This window comes from Equus przewalskii, chromosome 15 (assembly GCF_037783145.1).
Source record: "Equus przewalskii isolate Varuska chromosome 15, EquPr2, whole genome shotgun sequence".
Classification (NCBI taxonomy): Eukaryota; Metazoa; Chordata; class Mammalia; order Perissodactyla; family Equidae; genus Equus; species Equus przewalskii.
In genome coordinates, this window is record NC_091845.1 from 23,772,130 (window position 1) to 23,785,358 (window position 13,229).

Consider the following 13,229-nt stretch of genomic DNA (forward strand, 5'->3'; position numbering starts at 1 on the left):
TGGTTTGCATCTCCCTGATAACTAACGATGTTTAGCAACTTTTCATGTGCTTACTGGCCATTTGTATGTCTTTCTTGGAGAAATGTCTATTTAAATCCTTTGCCCATTTTTAAATTGAGTTGTGTGTCTTTTTATTATTGAGTTGTAGGAGTTTTCATGTATAATAGATACAAGTTCCTTGTGTTAGATTAGATACAAATTTGTAGATACAAATCAGATATAGAATTTGAAAAATTTTTATCCCATTCTGTAGGCTGTTTTTTTACTTTTTTGATGGTGTCCTTTAAAGCACAACATTTTTAATTGTGATGAAGTCCATGTACCTATTTTCCCGGATGTTACTCATGCTTTTGGTGCCATATCCAAGAATCCTTTGCTAACCCCAAGGCGATAAATGTTTACACCTTCTTTATTCTAAGGATTTTTTATTTTTTGCTCTTCTATTCAGGACTTTAATCTATTTTGAGTTAATTTTTGTGTCAAGGAGGTTTAAGGTTAAGGTCCAACTTTGTTCTTTTGTGCAAGGTTATACAGTTGTCCCAGCACTATTTGTTGTAAAGACAATTCTTTCCCCATTGGATGGTCTTGGCAGCCTTATTGAAATCCATTGGTCAGAGATGTATGGGTTTATTTTGGGGCTCTCAATTCTATTCCATTGACCCAAGTGTCTACCCTTGTGCTTATACCATACTGTCTTTATTACCATTGCTTTATAGTAAATATTGAAATCAGAAAGTGTGAGTCCTCCTACTTTGTTTTTCTTTTTAAAGATTGTTTTGGCTATTCTGGTTTCTGTTCAATTCCATGTGAATTTAGAATCAGCTTGTCAATTTCTATAAAAAAGTCAGCTGAGATTCTGATGGGGATTGAATTGAATCTATAGATCAGTTTGGGAAGTATTGCCATCTTAACTATGTTACGTCTTCCCATCCATGTTCATGGATGTGATCAACTATTGTGATCTTTTAAAATTTCTTTCAACAATTTCTTGTAGTTTTCAGAATATACATTTTGCAGGTCTTTTGTTAATTTTTAAATATTTTATTGCTTTTGATGCTACAGTAAATGAAATTTTTCTTAATTATTTTCATTAGTAATTTGATTCACTAGTTCATTGTAAGTTTATAGAAATATAACTGACTTTTGTGTTTGATCTTGTATCCTGTAACCTTGCTGAACTCATTTATTAGTTCTAATAGTTTGAGTTAATTTCTTAGGATTTTCTATGTACAAGACCATGTCATCTGCAAATAGAGGTGGTTTTACTTCTTTCTTTTCAATCCAGATGCCTTTTATTTCTTTTTCTGGCCTAATTGCCCTTGCTAGGCCCTCTAGTACAATGTTGAATAGGACTTTGTCTGCTTTGTCCTTGTTCTTGGGGAGAAGCATTTACTCTTTTACTATTAAGTATGTTAGTTGTGGGTTTTTCATAGATGCCCTTTATCAAGTTGAAGAAATTTCCTTTTATTGCTAGTTTGTTGAGTGTTTTTCACATGAAAGAGTGTTGGATTTTGTCAAATGCTTTTTCTACATTTACTGAGATAATCATATAACTTTAAAAAATTCTATCGAGATGATGTATCGCACTAACTGATTTTCAGATAGTAATCCAAGCTTGTATTATAGGAATAAATCCCATTTGGTTGTGGTGTATGATTCTTTTTATATGTTGCTGGATTCAGCTTGCTAGTATGTTGTTAAAGATTTTTGCATTCATATTCATAAAAGATATTGGATTGTAGTTTTCTTTTCTTGTGATGTCTTTATCTGGTTTTGGTATTAGGATAATACTGGCCTCATAAAATGAGTTGAGATGTGTTTCCTTCTCTGCAGTTTTTTGGAAGAGTGTGTGATGAGTTGATATTCTTCTTTAAATGTTTGGTAGAATTCAGCAGTAGTATCATCTGAGTCTGGTCTTTTCTTTGTTGGTAGTCTTTGGTTACTGTTCAATCTCCTCAATTATTATGGATTTATTAAAATTGTCTATTTTGTCTTGAGTCAGCTTTGGTAATTTGTGTCTTTCTAGGAATTTATCAATTTCATCTAAATTATCTAATTTGTTGGCATACAATTTTTCATAGGATTCCTTTATAACCCTTTTTAGTTTTGTAAGGTCAGTGGTAACATCCCCTCTTATTTCTAGCTCTAGTAATTTAAGTCTTTTCTCTCTCTTTTGTTTTTGTTTTTGTTTTGTTTTTTGGTCAATGTAGCTAAAGGTTTATACATTTTGTTTATCTTTTCAGAAAACCAAGTTTTGGTTTTATTGATTTTCTCTATTATTTTTCTAATGTCTATTTTATCAATTTCTGTTATAATCTTTATTATTTCCTTCCTTCTGCTTGGTCTAGATTTAGTTTTCTTTTCTTTTTCAAGTGTTTACAGTAGTACATTAGGTTATGGATTTAAGATTGTTCTTCTTTCTTAATATAGGAATTTACAACTATAAGTTTTCCTCTAAGCACTGCTTTAGCACTGTCACATAAGTTTTGGTATGTTATGTCTTTATTTTCATTCACCTTAGAGTATTTTTCTGTTTTCCCTTTTGATTTATTCTTTGATCCATTGGTTATTTAGGAGTCTGTTGTTTAATTTCAACATATTTAGAGATTTTCCTGCTATTGATTTCTAATTTCATTTCATTATGGTCAGAAAACATACTGTGTAGTATTTCTATCCTTTTAAATTTATTGAGATTTGCTATATGGCTTAACATGTGTTCTGTACTGAAAATAGCTACTTTTTTGTTTCTGGCTCCTTTCATTTAGCATAATGCTTCAGGATTCATCCATGGTGTTGCATTCATCACTAGTTCCATTTTTAATGCTGAATAATATTCCGTTGTATAGGTATGCCACAATTTGCTTATCTATTATCTAGTTGATGGATATTTGGTTTGTATCAAATTATTGAATATTATGAATAAATCTGATATAAGCATTTGCATATAAGACTTTCTGTGGAAATATATTTTTATTTCTCCTGAGAAAATAGCCAGAAGAGGGATTCCAGGATTATAGGATACATGTATATTTAACTTTATAAGATACTGCCAAACTCTTTTACCAAAATGTCTGTATCATTTGCATTCCCACTAGTAAATATATGAGATTACAGTTGCTCAACATCCTTGTCAACACTTGGTGTTGTTAGGCATTTTAATTTAACCATTCTAGTGGATGTTACAGTATCTAATTGTGCTTTTAGTTTGCATTTCTGAAATGAATATGATGTTGATTATTGTTTCATATACTTATTTGCCTTAGAGTATCTTCTTTGATTAAATGTTAAACTCTTTTGCCTGTTTTTTAAATTATATATTTCATATTCTTAACTTTTCAAAAAAATGTTTTTAGGAAGATTAGCCCTGAGCTAATATCCATGACCATCTTCCTCTACTTTATATGTGGGATGCCTGCTATAGCATGGCTTGATAAGCAATGAGTAGGTCCAAACCTGGGATCCAAACTGGCGAACCCTGGCCTGCTGAAGCAGAGCAAGCAAACTTAACTGCTACGCCACCAGGCCAGCCCCTATATTTTCCATATTCTTATTAATGCATTGTAAGAGTTTGTCTTGTATCCTAGATAAAATTATTTTTTATCAGATGTATTTCTTGCAAATATTTTTTCAAGTCTGTGACTTTCTTTTCGTTTTGTTACACTGTCCTGTAATATTTTAATTTTGATGCCATTCAATTTATCAAAATCCTCTTTTATGATTTATGTTCTTTCTCTCCTAGGAAATCTTTGCCTAACCCAAACTTACAAAGGTTTTTATCTTATGTTTTCTTCTAAAAGTTTCTCATTTATTTGTTTTGTGGTATTTTTGTAGATTTCTTAGGATTTTCTACAAAGACAATCATGCCAGCTATGAATAAAGAGAGTTAGTCGTTTCTTCCCAGTTTGTATGCTTTTATTATCTTTTTTTTTTTTTTTTTTTTTGCTTTATTGCATTAGCTACAATGAAATACAATATAGTATTAGACAAAAATGGTGAGCGGGACATCTTGAGTTGTTCTTTGTTTTAGAGGAAACAAAATATATATGAATATTAGCTATAGACTATTTTGTAGATGCCTTTTTATCACATTTAGGAAGATCCTTTCTTTCCTATTCCTAATTTACTGAGAGTTTTTATCTTGACTGGGTGTTGAATTTTGTCAAGTGCTTTCTCTGCATCTATTGAGATGACCATATGACTTTTTTAAGTCTATTAATATGATAAATTACACTAATTTTTGAATGCTAAACCAACTTGCCAACCTATGATGAATCTCACTTGGCCATGATGTTTTATCCTTTTTATAAATGGCTAGATTAAATTCACGAATGTTTTGTTAAGGATTTTTATATCTATGCTCATAAGGGATGTTGGTTTGGAATTACGACTTCTTGTAATGTCTTCGGTTTTAGTATCAAGGGTTGGATGGCCTTATGAAATGTGTTTACTTATTTTCTATTTCTTGACTGAGTTTATCTGGATTAGTATTGTATTTTTCTTTAAATGTTTGGTAGAATTCACTAGTGAACACTGTGGTTTTCTTTGTGGGAAGATTTTTACCTAGAAATTCAAATTGTTGATTTTTTTTCTTGTTTTGAAATTGAAACTAAAATTTCTACTTTTGTAATAGAAAGAACAAAGGTGGATATTTTTTCTTAAATCATGCAAAGCAACACTTGCTTTGTTTTAAAAGTGAGTTTAAGAGATGTATTTGAATATCAGTGGATTATAGGACATTACTTTCTCCTCTATACCTTTCATTCTCCACAAGGATAAAGACTCACTTTTTCTTCTAGGAATGCTATTTTAAATCACTCCTTGTGTGGGAGTGATTTTTCCTACAACTGTGTGGATTGCCTATTACTGAAATGTGAGTTCCAGTTTCCATTTACTTGTAATATAGTTTAATTTTCTATGCAGCTAATTTAGGAAATGTGCTCAGTTTAATTGGAACAGAGTATGGCTATATGGTTGAAGGCTTCTTTTAATTTATATATTGAGACCTGCTAAATACTTTTGTGTGTTGTCTTGAGGATTGTTATATCAATCACATTAATTCTGGAGCAAGATCTGGGCTTATCATCACGCCTTTTCTACTGTATAAAAAGAGAGTTTTAGTACTGTTGTTTCTAAAGAACAAACTGATAACAGAAAGGTGTTTTCAGTATACAGGAGCAGACATGCACACATTTATATTTATTTTTCTATTTATCTATCTCAAGCATATACTTGCTTCCTGGAAATTACTATCCTGGTCTTTATGACTTAGAGACCTTGGCAAAAGCAGCCTTTCTGAGAACTGTGAAGCTGAAGTTGTTGCAAGTACATCCATAGGATGCTTGCTCATAAGCGCATCACTGTTAAGACTAGTCTGGATTCTTCTTAGGCTTTATTTTTTTCCAGCTTCACTGAGGGAGAATCAACATATAACATTGTGTGTGTTTAAGGTGTATAGCATTCTGATTTGAAACAGTTATATATTGCAGTTTGTCACCTCACACTTGTTAGAATGGCTATTATCAAAAAGATAAGAGATAGTAAGTGTTGGCGAGGATGTGGAGAAAAAAGAAGCTTTGTGCGCTGTTGGTGGGAATGTAAATTGGCACAGCCGCTATGGAAAATAAGATGGATTTTCTTCTTAGACTTAGAAGCTACAGCTGGGAGAAGATACATGGCATACAATAGTTTTGCATAAGTAGATAATCAGACGAAGTGGAGTTAATAGAATGTTCCTGGCTTGTGTGTATTTGCTTCCGCCTATAACTACTGCTAATGTTTCTAAACTCTTCGTGCTGCATCTTCTTCTAGACCTTTATTCATTCCTAACTAATGTCTTTTCCCTCTTTCTTTATCAATTGTTATGAATATTTTTTCCTACTTTTTAATTCACTCCTTCTTCTCATAACAATACCGCTTCAGTAAGAAAATTAAGACAATTTGCCATTAACTTTCTCAACTTGATGTCTTTATATCATTTATCCACATATTCACTTCTTTTTTTTTCCCGTTCAGTGAGGATGATATTTATTGCTCTCCATTGGGTGAGCTTTTTGGCTGTGATTAACAGTGAAGTCTATATTAATAAATCTAGAAGAAAGTGAACTTCTATATTTGTCTGAAAAGAATTAACTGTATCTTTAGAGGTCAGATAAATTAAAAATAGATGAAACTCTGAGGAATGTTTTTGATGGTTGCTACCTAACCTCCTCATTTGAGTCTGGTTTGTTGAAATATATTTTACATAGAATAAAATGGATCATTTTTATTGCAAATTTCAATGGATTTTGACAAGCAAATATAGTGCTGCATCCCCCACTATAATCAAGATACAGAACATTTATAGCTTCTATAAATTCCACAATTCATCTTTGTCATCAACCCTTCTCCCCACCACCAGGCACAGAAAATCACTAATCTGTTTTTTGCCTCTATTGTGTGCCTTCATAATAAAGTCATATAACTGGAATCATACAGTTTGTAGCCTTTTGAGTCTGGCTTATTTCACTTACATAATTCATTTCATGGTCATGTATGTTGTTGCATGTATCAGTTCATTCCTTTTTATTGCTGAGTGGTATTTCACAGCATGGATGTACCATAATTTTTTTTATCCATTCATCAACTGAAGGATATTTAGATTAAGTGGATTGTTGGATTATATGGTAAATGTATGTTTAACTTTATAAGAAACCACCAGGCTGCTTTCCAAAGCAGCTGTACCATTTTGCATAACCACCAGCAACATATGAGAATTGCAATTGCTCTGAGTCCTCACCAGCACTTGGTATTGTCAGATTTTTTTTTAGCCATTCTAATAGATGCATAGTAGTATCTCATTGGAGTTTTAATTTAAATTTCCCTAATGATATATGGTGTTGAGCATTTTTTCATCTGCTTATTTGCCAGCTCAGAACTTGGTCCACTGTCCCATGCTGAATAATAAAATAAATAAGATTATAACTACTTTCAGAGAAGGCTGGACCTGGTCTCATAGATAACAGCTATTTGGGCCACAGTACCTGTTACATATCTGTGTGTTTAAATTAGCCAGAGATCAGTGGATGTGGACCCAACCTCAGCTAAACTTTGTCTAAATGGGCCTTGTCTTAAGCTAAATTCCCCCTAAATACAGTGTTTGAGAGGGGCTTGCATGTAGTCATTTGTTTTTAGAAATTATCCCAAGGAAGAGGATTAGAGGTAAGGGAAAATAAAACAGAGATCCAAGAGTGTTTTTGAGCTGATCAGTTCTGGGGCAACTGTAGCTCAATTCTGCATCAAGATTTGTCTTCCCTGAAGCAGCCATGATGACATTGCCTTTGATTTTCTACTTGTTTTATTTTTTTTCTTCTTTCCCTTCTTCCCTTCCTCTCTCCATCCTTCCCAAATTCCTTTCATTCTCCCATTGTAACTCATGACAAACACACAATCGAAAGTGAAGAAATACCTACTGTCCAGAAAAGAGAAAGAGGATCTACCTCACTTCACACTATGATTCCCAAGTCTGTGTGCACTTTGAGGACAAAAAATTATGCCTTATTCTTTTTTTTATGGTCAGCTATCTACAGAACCTGGAATATAGTAGTTGCTCAAACATTGCATATTGAATGAAGGAATGAATAAATGAATGAGGATTTAGGTCATTCCCGGAGGAAGCCTAGAAGACTAGAAGGTTCTTCCCTTTTTTTTTTTTTTTGTCTAGATATAGACAGTACTATGGAGCTAACCATGCCAAATTTTTTAACACTCCCCGAGGTTCCTGAAAAATCATTCTCGAGATTGTCTCCTTCTTGCTGTCGTAGACGTGCAGACGTTACAGCCAAGTCACGACTTCATGCAAGTGCCTTCTCCAAGGCTCTCCAAAAAAACACCTCTTTTTATATCAGAACAGAATCTATGGAAATTTCTGTGTTGCATTTGCATTTGAAGTCTGCCCTATAAGCCAATGTTCCTCTCCCTATAATTCAGGCTCTAAGACACTGGTTTTTCTCACCCAGGCCTGTGAGCAATGATCTATCGGCTCAAGTTAGTACTATTAAGTTCAATTTATGCGGGTAGGTTTTCAGCATATTTTCCATTTGGAGCTGCATTCTTCTTCCATAGCCTGCATATGAACAACACCTTTAGTTATAAATGTTTCCCAGTGAACCAGCACTCCAGTTGATAGAAATGAAACTTATTGTATTTCTTACAAAACTCTGACAGGAATCCTACCAATCACCACGACACACGGCTAGGAAACTGCTCTTGGCTTTGCGAGGAGTGTTTTATCACTCCAAAATGAACTGGCAAGATTTAAAAATGCTCTGATCAGGTAACTTTTTAAAGAGGGTGGGCGGACTATTTTCAAGTGAATGTATTCTTGACCGGCAGGGAGCAGAGGGACCTGGGCACTCAGTAGAATGTAGAAAGGGTACCATTCTACCTTGAATAATAGCAAGTATAGTTATCAATACTGTTTTTAGAAAGGAAAAGGGGGCAGCAAAAAGTGTGTCGTGTATTTTAAAACTGTCTTTCAATTCTGTCTTCTTTCTGATATTATACCCTACTTTTTTCTTCCTACTGGCATATGATCATCTTGTTGGTGTCGGATAAATAACTTGAAATAGAAAATTTAATTCCTATATCACTGTTGTTCATGGATAAAATGAAGGTGCCAATTTGCTGGTCTTTTGAATACCAATTCTCTCTCTCTCAAACCCACACACTCCCTCACTCATGCGTACCCGCATAAACTACATTGATTATCATTTGTAATATTTGCATAACAACTGACCTCAGACAGCATTTCCATAAGCCTATTGCATCTCATTTAGTCTCCACCCCACTTCTGTAGGTAATTCTCATACCCATTTTCAGCTGAAGAAGTTGATGCCCAGGGAGTTTCAGTGACTTGAATCCATGTTGTCTTCCATTTGGCTTGGTGTTCTTCTACTACACTTGCGGGGATAATAAAATCGTCTACCTCAAATGGTTATTTTGAGGATTGCCTTATGCAATGCACATGGAGCACTTAGCACAGGGCCTGGGATATAGTACGAGCTGAGAAAACAGCAGCTAAACTTACAAAGGTTCTAGGTGAAATCCATATCATACCAGATGCTTTTGTCTGTCCCTGTCCCCAGCCTACTGAGGGAGATGTGTTTCCATGGGGCACGTTCCTCAGAAGGTCATTCATCTTAATCAGCCTTAAAATAATACTACTTTCCAAAACCACATGCGTGTTGTGCTTTTAACACAGGATTTGTGTGTCAATAACTTTCGCAAAAGAACAAGTTGGCTACCTCTGGTTCCTAGCATAGACATCCACATTAAAAGTATCAACACTGCATGGACTTTTATAAAATTCCCTATGCCTTTTGATTATCATGCTTTAGCATGAAATTCTGATCTTTGAGACTTTTATGTTTGTAGAAGAAAATGATTCATAATACCTGTCTTAAGTCATGTTGCTCAGGAAGCAGACTCTGAAATAGAGATTAGCGTGTAGAAAGTTTATTGGGGAGTGCCCCGAGATCAGTGTCTGCGAGGGGCAAGGGAGGCAGGATTGGGCAGAAAGAGGATGTTGTGGCTGCAGCAGAACCTCAGCCTAAAGCTGGAATGCCCATTCAGAGATGGCGTACATGGGCCTTTCTATGTCCTCATCAACCAAGCTCTCCAACTAAAGGCATGTCCTTGAGAGAAACTAAGCTGAGACCCATCAGCCACCAACACTCCCAGCAACTGAGAGTGAGGAATGAGGCGCAGGCCTGAAGGGGATATCTATGCAACACACCACAGCATCTGCCACAAAACACAATCCACTACAATTCCCTTTTCGCATCTGTCCCACGTGCTCATCAGTCCTTGATGCTTTCTTGACCTCATTGTAGGAGACATGACAGGCAGAATGATGGCTCTTGAATGCTTTTCTTTTGGATTTGTCATAGTGATTTTATTATCATTTCTTTTGTCTCTTTACCTTTAAAGATACTAGGATTGGGAGTTTTAGCACCTAGCTAGACTTTTTTCAACTAATGCTCAACATTGGGGTTAGGGCCAAAGATCCTGACAGGAAACAAATGGCACACTCAAATGGGGTAACCAAGGAGAGTTTAATGAAGGGACTATTTAGAATGTATGGACAAAGTTAAGGGAAACTAACAGTGAGTGATGACAACCTTGTTTGGGCAACAGTGGAAAGCCATCACTGCCCTTAAGCTTGAAGGGCCAGGAGAGGGAGAGGCTGAGGAAATTGGAGAGAGGATAGTCTGACAAGACCCATGCCCTTTGGAAGAGGAATCCAACCACTAACAATCCAGCAGGGAGAGAGCTGAGTAAATAAATGTCCTGGCCTCACTCTTCTGCCACCCTCCGATCTGCTGGTGCCACCCATTGGCTGAACACAACCAGAAGGCAGTGAGTGAGTGAGCCTGTGGATGAAGTCCCTGTGGGTCTGGTTCTTGGGTACATAGAAGGGTAAAGTAGATTTGGAGTAGCAAATTGAAGGTCTCCCTTTGTGGCCTTGTGCCATTTTCAGTGTCATTCAAGTTTTTAACATGCAAGTAAATTGTTGAAGCCTTTTACATGGGGTCAGCTCTAGTGCATATCATCCTCAATTGCTTCCATACTTGCCTCCCACAAACCCTTTTCCACCAGTAATCAGAATGTTATTTTTAAAACAAATTCTCCTGCTATATACTTGCTGGGAAAGTCCTCAATATCTACCCACTGCTCTTAAAGACAAAGGGCAATCATTTTAATATGACCCATAAGATTCTTGGTCTGATCCTGTGTAGCCCTGCCCCAGCGTCATTGTATCTTATCCATCATCTTGTGCACATCTTTCAAGTCTTTGAACAATCGATCCTCCCCTCCCCTCCCCTCCTATTGTTCCCTCCCTCTAGAACACACGGGGCATAGTTGACCTCTCCTTGTCTTTCACATCTCAGCCCAGAGTTCAACTCCTTCAGAGAAACTGTCTCTTACTCTTCCTCTTCCCTCAGAATACTTCAGGACCCCCTAGCAAATACTCTCATAGCACCCTCTACATTTTTCAACATGGCCCTCTTTTAAATTTGCCATTTCATAGAACCGTTTACTGTCCATATCCCCTAAGACTGTACGTTCTAGGACGGCAGAATCTAGCATAATGTCTTCTGGCACATGGTACTTACTCGGCAAATATTTATTGAATGAATATCTGGATGAATGAGTGAATTGGACTGAGTGGAAAACTTAACAAAATAGATAGTTCACACCAGCTTAAAGGGGCAGCTGCAGGGACTTAAGGAGTCTCTGCAGATCGCAGGCTCAGTGTGGCTAAGAGGTGACATGAGACTAGCATTGCTGGAACTTTCCATGTTTTAACTGAAATCAAAGACAACCTTTGTCTAATGTAAAATCTCTTGATTTTCAAATGTTAGTCACTAATTCCAATTTGTTTAAAAATACTATGCAGTCCAAAGAAAATAAAATGTAGGCTGAATTCAACCCAGGGGCTGCCTGTTTTAATTCCTGGTAGAGTCAGCTTCAAAGAAGGTAAAATTTCACATCAGAGGCTCTCTGTTTAGCATGTAGACCCAAGACATTTATTTCTAATGTCATTATTAATGTCTTGGTTTAACTCAAATTTAATCAATTAATCGTCCACCCTAGTTTTCACTTAATCATAATAAATCAGGATATTTTAAAGGAACAATTAGGCAGAGGAAAAGATCTATGGAGTAGTCAAACACTCCTACTAAAAATATGAATTTATAAACACGAGCTCATCTGGCCTTTTTAATGATTACTTAGAGAAAATGCATTAATTAAAATGAGTAGTGTTGTTTTCTTAATGGGAAATTATTTTTTCATGGACATAAAACATTGCTTGAAGACAAGTTGCACCGGAAAAAAATGTGTTTCTGTTTCTGTGGAATTCATCAGTCATTTCAGCCCCTGTTCCTATTATGACTGCTAATTACGTATGCAGTTACTAAAAAGCTGTGTAGAACAAGTGCTGAAGACAATAAATGGAAGGGAAATCAGGGGGTGATTACGCAGTGGAACAGATAAGGCCGCCATGGAAACTATATGAACAGTATATAGCATGCTTTCAGAAACATTGCATAGATTTTTGAATACCCTCGTGAAAAGGGGTGGATTTGGCTCTGTGCTCAATCCAGTGAGTGTTCTCTTGGGAATGAAATATCCTCACCAGTCTAAATCATAATTTTATGAAGAGAGGTGTAGATCTCATGCATCTTTTGGCTTTAGTTTTTACAAAAGCTGTGTATTATTTCTCCCCTTTTTGCCGTTGCTTAGAATGAAAAAACATATCTAAACTACTGATGTCAAATGCTATCAACATCAAATGCCTTTCATCCAGGGTTAGATTTCCTGGCATCTTTCAAGCTCCTCCCCTGGGAAAACCCGTGTGGCATAAAGAGATCATGTATCATGAGGGATAGTTTTACCAACCATCTTTGCTGGTATTCAGGCTCTAAACATGAAGCTGCGTAGTAATTAGATCATCGCCAAATTGAAGACATCGTGACTGTACTGGAATCATTTATAAACCCTCATTCCATTCTGCCAAATATGAAGTTTCACCCTTAAGCTGAAAGTGAACTCTAGCCTTTTAAACTTGGGAGCAAATTTTGAGAGGAAAATATATTTTCCCCTTCAAATGGAGTATATCACTACAAAGAGAACTTTTATAAGCAGACTTGACTTCATATTGTCCTGGTCAAGCTTCATATACATAACAGTTCATGTATTTTTTTGATGTAAGAGTTTTTAACTAGGACAAGTGCTTTCTAGATATTTTCTTGTCAAAACATATGTAGAATAAATATTCAAGATACCAGAGGATGTCTGTGGTCTGGGGGCCCCCAACCAGCAGCCCTGGAGTTTGTAGGGACTAATATCACTGCATATTTTTAATCCCTTCAGGGCACACTGGTTAGGAAGTTCTGGCTAGGACCACCCCCCTCTATTAACATTGAGTTTATGGATCAATTTCACATAGCAAAGAGCAAAGAAGAAAATATTTTTAATCTTTTAATTATTTCCAATGAGTATCTTTTCTATTAGCTTTCCAAAGATATTATATTAAATGATTATTAGTAGCTATATTAAAACATTATTCTTGGGGCCACCAGTGGCGTAGTGGTTAAGTTATGTGCACTCCACTTCTGTGCCTGGGGTTCACAGGTTCGGATCCTGGGCGTGGACCTGCACTACTCATCAAGCCATGCTGTGGTGGT